The 7,912-nt window shown below is 48.2% G+C and overlaps 1 long non-coding RNA gene across 1 annotated transcript in view; it reads right to left on the bottom strand.

Annotated features, from left to right (window-relative positions):
- Positions 1-1,062: 1,062 nt before the first annotated feature.
- Positions 1,063-7,912, bottom strand: part of LOC122562998 — an 8,828-nt gene continuing 1,978 nt past the window's right edge. The window contains exons 3-4 of the long non-coding RNA XR_006315464.1: positions 3,761-3,888; positions 1,063-2,304 (exon numbers count right to left, since the gene is read on the bottom strand). This is a non-coding gene — a long non-coding RNA (uncharacterized LOC122562998). The remainder of the gene's footprint in view (positions 2,305-3,760; positions 3,889-7,912) is intronic.

Here is a 7,912-nt window from a genome sequence, read left to right as displayed (position 1 = left end):
CACAACAACTCAACTACATTTCCTCTCAACCACCCTCCTGCAAAAATGCTCTCCCATACTCTCAAATCCTCTGCCACCACGCATCTGCTCCCAGGATGGAGCATTCTACTCCAGGACACCCCAGATATCCGCCTACTTTAAGGACCATAGCTTCCCCTCCTTAGTAATTCAGGATGCCCTCAACAGCATCTCCTCCATCTCCCACGCTTCTGACCTCAAACCTCCCCACAACAACAGTAAAAATAGAGTCCCCTGAGTGCTCATGTACCACATACCAACCTCCGAATCTAATACATCTTCCTCCAACATTTCCCCCACTTACAATTAGACCTCACCACTGAAAAAATATTTCCTTCACCAGCCCACCTGCTTTCCCCTGGGACCGTTCATTCCGCAACTCCCCCATCAACTCTACACTCCCGACCTACTTCTCCACCACACCCAGTACCTTTCCCTGCATTCGCGAGAGGTGCAACACCAGCCCCCACACTTCCCCTCTCACTTCGGTCCAAGGCCCCAAACAGTCCTTCCAGATCCGGCAGAGATTCACTTGCACTTCGTCCAACTTGATATATTGTATCCATTGCTCCCAACGTGGTCTCCTCCATGTTAGGGAGACCAAAATGCAGACTCGGAGACCAGTTTGTGGAGCATTTGCGCTCTGCATGCATCAACCAACCCAATCTATTTTAATTTGCCCTCCCACTCCCCCAGCAACATGTCCATCCTTGGTCTGCTCCACTGTCAAAGCGAGGCCAAACGTAAACTGGAAGAACAACACCTTATATTTTGCCTGGGGAGCTTAAAGCCCAATGGCCTCAACATTGACTTCACCAGCTTCAAATTCCCTCCATCTTATCCCATGCCCAGCCCTCCCACTCCCCTTCACCTTCCTGACTGTCCGAACCAGTCCATTTTCTTATTCACCTATCTGCACCACCCTTCCCACTACCAATTACAATAATCCTCTACCTGCAATCACCTATCACCAACTCATCTACCCCTCCCCCAACCCCACCCCAGCCCCCATCCCATTTACATCTGGACTCCACTTCCCCCCCTTCGTCCTCATGAAGTGTTTCAGTCTGGAATGTTGACTTTCCTGCTCCTCAGATGCTGTCTGACTTGCTGTGCTTTTCCAGTTCCACATCTATTGACTCTGGCTTCTGCAGTCCTAACTGTCTCCAAACCCTGTTAGCCCTCTTGGATAAATGAATCTGAAGCCATGGAACAAGAGTAATGGAGTCAGCCTAGTGTTTGAAAACAGCCAAAACTGATCTGTTCCTATATGTCAATAATAGAGCAGCTCTCCTGCTGGGCACATACTAGTTACCACAAATTCAGAGATGAGAGTGTCGTGCTGGAAAAGCACAGCCTGTCAGGCAGCATCCAAGGAGCAGGAGAGTCAATCTTTTGAGCATAAGCTCTTCGTCAGGAATGAGGGGATGGCTCACCTTATCCCCAATCCACAAATTCATCATTACTTAATTCACTTTCATGCACTTTTGGATGTGGTGAGATTGTGAAGATTCCTGCCTTTGCTGTGTCTTAGAATTAAAACCACTCTGCTGCTGTTTCCTGAAACATAGCTTTCAGATGGTCAATCCAATTATCTTTCAAAGGCACTTCACTTTTATACAGTTCATTTCATCTCCCAAGTGGCATTTTTGTCAATTGCTAGTGAAGTTTTGGTAAAAGTAGGACCCTTTCTTACAATGCAGAACAGAAAGGTAATTTTGTGACCAGTAGAGGAGATCACTTCCTCGTCCATGACTAGCACCTTCCCAACACCTTTCAGTATGGCTGTGCTGAATTATAAACTTGTCCTAATAACTTTTGTCAAAGGGCTTCACTGAGTGAAAACACTTGATACCAAGTCATATAAAGAAGAGATGGGAAGGGGAGTTGACAATGGATAGGTGGAGATGGAGCATAGACAGAGAAAGGGGGGGGTGGGGTGGGAACACAGGAAAGAATAAAAGCTACATGATAATGCGGACTATGAGTGGGTGAAGGTGGATTGCCTGTACTGAAAGCAACCCATGGTAAGACAGTGCCTGAGTGCGGGAGAGGCAATGTGCACGGAAGGAGGTCTTCAGACTCTAAAATTCGTACACTCAGTATTGAGTCCTGAAGGCTGCAGGGTGCCCAAGTGGAAAATGAAGTGCTGTTCTTCCAGCTTGTGCTGAGCTTCACTGGAGGACTGCAGTGCGCCTGAGACAGCGATGCTGGGTACACAGTGATGTTTTGAAATGGTGAGCAACTGGAAGCTTGGGGTCTTCTTTGCAGACAGTGCATAGGAGTCTGTAACAAAAACAGAAGTTACTAGAAAAGCCCTGCATTATAAAGGTTTATAAAATCATGAGGGTCATGGATAGGGTAAATAGACAAGGTCTTTCCCCTGATTTGGGGTTGCAAGAACCAGAGGCATGGATTTAGGATGGGGATGGGAAGATTTAAAAGGGACCTAAGGGGCAAAGCCCCCTTTTCACACAGAGGGTGGTGCGTGTATGGAATGAGCTGCCAGGGGAAGTGATGGAGGCTGGTACAATTACAACATTGAAAAGGTATCTGGATGGGTATATGAATAGCAGCATCTGTGAAGAGAAATCAAAGTTAACGTTTCAGTCTGGTTACCCTTCCTCAGAACAAATTTTACAGAACACATATACAAACTGAACTGTTCTGAGGAAGGGTAACTGGACTGGAGATTAGATTGAGTGAAGTGCAGGTAATTCGCTGCTTCACCTGGAAGATATGTCTGGGGCCTTGGATATTGAGGAGCGAGGAAGCAGGGGAGGGTGCCATGGGGTGTAGGGATGTATTGGGAATGGAGGAAGGAGTGGACCAGGGAACAGTCCCTGCACAAAACTGACGAGGAAGGGGAGTGGAATATGTGTCTAGTGGTGACATCCCGCTGAAGGTGACAGAATGATGATCCTTTGGGGGGGGGGCGGATACTGATGCAATGAAAATTGAGGACGAGGGGGACACTGTCGGGCTGTTGTGGGAGGGAGGGAAGGAAGAATGAGGCGAGAAGTGCAGGAAATGGGTCCGACAGGCTGAGGGCCCAGTCAATCATGCTCAACACGGTCACAAATGGAGGGTTCAGACGCGTTGCTGGTGTAGCTGGTACCTGTGTGGACCCACTGAGTAAATAATCTATTGTTTGTTTTAAACATTCCATCCAATCGAAACAGCTTTTACAAGGTTAAGAAAATTTTATATCCAGTTGGTATTTCCTGATATTCTTGTGCGGTTCAGTTTCGTTTCCCAGCAAGCTGTCAGCACTCGCCACAGACTGGGACAACCTGGTATTTACAAACGGAAAAATGTCATACTCCAGCACCTCTGCAAGTGAACTGGTTTCTCTAAGTTCACTGGCTTACCCTTATCTGAGTTTTTATCCAGCACAGTAAGTAGTTACTTCGATTTATCAGGACACACATTGGTGGCAAACAGAAATATGCGAACGTTATTCGCAAAGCTGTAACCGACAGATTAATTGAACATTATGTTTGAAAATAACAGGAGATGCTCAAACACAGGGGAAACAAAGACCAAAAGCACACACACACCCACAATGGTAGGGAAAACACGGAGACAAAAGCACACACACCGACATGCATAGATGGACATAGGCACACAGCCACACACGCGCACACACACACAGATAGATATATACACGCAATCACACAAATATACACACACACGCACAACCATTGAGATTATGGCTCCTCTGCATCCCAAATCTGTTTACCTGCTTTGTTGCTTAATGGCCTTGACTACCAATATCATGGGAGAGAGACAGAATTCCAGGTCTCCAACATTCTTCATGTAAAGCAGTGTTTTGTAACATGGATTCTGAATTCCTCAGCTCCCATCATTCTGGATGCATAAGAGTCATAGAGTGAGTGATAGCGCATGGAAACAGACCCTTAGGTCCAACTAGTCCAGCCAACCATGCTCCCAAAGTAAATTAGTCCCATCTTCCTGTGTTTGGCCCATATCCCTCCAAACCTTTCCTATTCCCTACTTATCCAAACTTCTTTTAAACCTTGCAACGTACCTGCACCTACCACTTCCTCTGGCAGTTTATTCCATACACAAACCGCTCTCTATGTAAAACAAGTTGTCCCTCATGTCCTTTTTAAATCTTTCCCCCCTCACCTTTAATAAAAGTACCCACTAGTTTTAAACTCCCCCACCTTAGGGGAAAGATCTTTGCTATTCTCCTGATCTGTGCCCCTCAAGTTTTAATAAAGGTCTATAAGGCCACCCCTCAACCTCCTGCACTCCAATGAGAAAAGTCCCAACCGATTTTTATAACTTAAACCCTCCTTTCCTGGCTAGATACTGTTAAGTACTTTCTGAACCGTCTCCAGTTTAATAATATCTTTCTATTATTAAACTGGTTGACCAGAACTGCACACAGTACTTCAGAAGAGGGTTCAGTGTTGGAGGGTTTAAGCTATAGGGAGAGGCTGAATAGGCTGGAGCTGTTTTCCCTGGAGCATTGGAGGCTGAGGGGTGACCTTACAAAGGTTTATAAAATCATGAGGGGCATGGATAGGGTAAATAGACAAAGTCTTTTCCCTGATTTGGGGGTGCAAGAACTTGAAGCATAGATTTATGATGGGGGGGGGAAATATATAAAAAGGACCTAAGGGGCATAGTTACTTTTCACGGATGTTCCCTGAAATGCTCTGTGAATTGACATTCCGTCTCCCTGAAGTAGAGGAGACCACATCAAGACAATGGACACAGTAGATGAGGTGTGTGGATGTGCAGGAATTTCTCTGCTGGATGTGAAAAGATAATTTGGGGCCTTGGATGGAGGTTTTACACCTCTTGGGGCTGTAAGGGAAGTTGCCAGATGTGAAGGGTGAGTTAGTAGGAGGCATGGACCTAACAAGGGAATCACGGAGGAAATGATCTCTGTGGAATGCCGACATGGGTAGGGAGGGAAATATGCCTTGGGTGGTGGTGTCTGATTTTAGGTGACAGCACTGGTGGAGGATGATGCGCTCTATCTGGATATTAGTGGGGTGGAAGGTGAGGACCAAGGAGATTCTATCCTTATTGTGGTTGGAGGGGTGGGGTTCAAGGCCAGGTGGGGTTCAAGAGCAGAGTGCGGGAAGTGGAGGAGATACACTGGAGGGGCAATTTGTAGTCCTTGAAATAGGAGGCCATCTGGGATGTTCTGAAGTGGAATTGCTCCTATTGGGAGCAGACACAGAAGAAGCAGAAGAATTGCAAGTAAGGAATAATGTTTTTACAGGAGGGAGGGTGGGAGGAGATGTAGTCCAGGTAGCTGTGGGAGTCAATGTGTTTGAAATAGATGTCCGTGTTGAGTCAGTTGCCAGAGATGGAGATGGAGAGGTCTTTGGAAGGGGAGGGAAGTGTCTGAGATGGTGCATGTGAACTTAAGATCAGGGTGGAAGTTGTTGATGAAGTTGATGTATTGTTCAACGTCCTCATGGGAGCATGAGGTAGTGCCAGTACAGTCATTAATGTAGAGGAGGAAGAGATGGGGGATGGTGCCAGTGTAACTGCTGGCTTGATGGTGAGGTTGGGGTTGGTGCAGAGTGGGCGGAGGGCTGCGCATTGTGAGGGTGAGAGGTTGGAGTGAGTGAGATGGGTGGGCAAGTTGAGGCAGTCGATGTCACAGTGGCAGTTGGAGATGAAGAGGTCGGGGTGGATAAGAGACCAGGACGGGGTGTCCTGGGTAGCATGGTGGCTCAGTGGTTAGCACTGCTGCCTCAGAGCACCAGGGTCCCAGGTTCAATTCCAGCCTCGGGCAACTGTTTTTGTGGAGTTTGCACATTCTCCCCATGTCTCCGTGGGTTTCCACACTGTAGGGAATCTAATCTAATCGAAAAGATGGAGTATGTTGGAGGTGGGAGAAGGAGTCCTCGGAGGGTGGGTGAGAGTCATGACTGTAAAAGTAGCACAGAGGTGGAGGTGGCAGAAGTAACGTTCAATGTTGCAATGTGTATGGAATTCTTTGACCTGAGAGTGTGGTAGGATGAAGGTGAGACCTTTACTGATGACTCAAACTCACCATTAAACCAGCTGACAAGGCAGGCACATTGGTAGTTTGGCACACCAACTCCACCTTGCTGAAGCCAGGTGCCAACTCACAGATTTCTCCTCCTACAGCCCTCTTGACCATGACCTCATCATTTCCCAGACCATCCACAACCTCATCACCTCAGGGGTTCTCCCATCCACAGCCTTGAACCTCATAGTTCCACAACCCTGCACCGCCTAGTTCTACCTCTTACCCAAAATTCACAAACCTGACTTCCCTGGTTGACCCATCATCTCCACCTGCTTCTGCTCCACTGAACTCATCATCTGATATCTGAACACCATCCTTTCCCCTTGGACCAGAAACTTCCCACACACATTTGTGTCACCATGCACGCTCTCCACCTCCTCCATGACTTTTGGTTCCCTGACCCCCAATGCCTCATCTTCATCGTGGACATCCAGTCCCTGTACACGTCCACCCCATGGTGAAGGCCTCCAAGCCATTTGTTTCTTCCTCTCCTGTCGACCCAACCAGTATCCCTCCCCCAACACACTCATTTAATTGGCAGAACTTCTCCTTGAATCCTCCCACTTCCTTCAGATCAAGGAGGTAGCCATGCAGGACTGCATGGGCCTGCTTTTTTCGTAGGATACATGGACCAGTCCATCTTCCACAGTTACACCGGCACCATTCCCTACCTCATCCTCCTCTACAGTGATGGCTGCATCGCCACCACCTTAAGCTCTCACGTGGAGGTTGAACAATTCATCAACTGCACGAACATCTTCCACCCTGACATATGTTCACCTGAACTATCTCACACACCTCCCTTCCCTTCCTGGAAGTCTGTGTCTCCATCTCCAGTGACCAACTCAACACAGACATCTATTTCAAACCCACCAATTCCCACAGCTTCCTGGAGTACACCTCCTCCCATCCCCTCCTCCTGCAAAAACACGATTCCTTACTCCCAATTCCTCTGCCTCTGCTGTATTTGCTCCCAGGATGAGCAATATCACTCCAGGGGATTCCAGATGGCCTTCTTTGACAAGGACTGCACTTTCCCCTCCCACATGATTAACAATGCCCTCAATCGCATCTCCTCCACTGCCCGCACTCCACCCTTGAACCCCACCCCTCCAACTGCAACAAGGATAGAACCCCCATTCCTCACCTTCCACCGCATTAATATCCAGATACAGTGCATTCTCCTCTGCCATTTCCACCACCTATAATCAGACCCCACCACCAGAGATATATTTCCCTCCCTACCCCTATCTGCGTTCTACAGAGACCATTCTCTCCATGACTCCCTCATTAGGTCCACGCGCCCCACCAACCCACCCTCCATATCTGGCACTTTCCCTTGCCATCACGAGAGGCATAAAACCTGCATCCACACACCCCCTTTCACCTCCATCCAAGGCCCAAAGGATCTTGTCACATCTGGCAGAGATTTTCCTGCACATCCACACACCTCAGCTACTGTGTCCATTGTTCTCGAAGTGGTCTCGTTTACACCAGAGAGACAGGATGCCAACTTGCAGAGCATTTCAGGCAACTCTCTGGGACCCCACTGCCCTGTCGCTGACCACTACAACCCTCCCTCCCACTCCCACATTCAAGTCCTGGGTTTCCTCCGCTGCCAAATACAAGCCACCAGACCACTGGAGGAAGAACACCTCATCTTCTGCCTCCGGACCTTTCAACCACACAGTATCAACATCAACTTCACTAGTTTCCAAATCTCCCCTCCCCCCACCTCATCCCAGATCCAACCCTCCGGCTCAGCACCACCCTTTTGAACTGTCCTACCTGTCCATCTTCCTTCCCACCTACCTGCTCCATTCTTTCCAAGGACCTATCACACTCACT

The sequence above is a fragment of the Chiloscyllium plagiosum genome, chromosome 26 (genome assembly GCF_004010195.1).
Source record: "Chiloscyllium plagiosum isolate BGI_BamShark_2017 chromosome 26, ASM401019v2, whole genome shotgun sequence".
NCBI classification, from domain to species: domain Eukaryota; kingdom Metazoa; phylum Chordata; class Chondrichthyes; order Orectolobiformes; family Hemiscylliidae; genus Chiloscyllium; species Chiloscyllium plagiosum.
The sequence above is the reverse complement of the archived record's forward strand: the minus strand, read 5'-3'. Positions and strand labels throughout refer to the sequence as shown.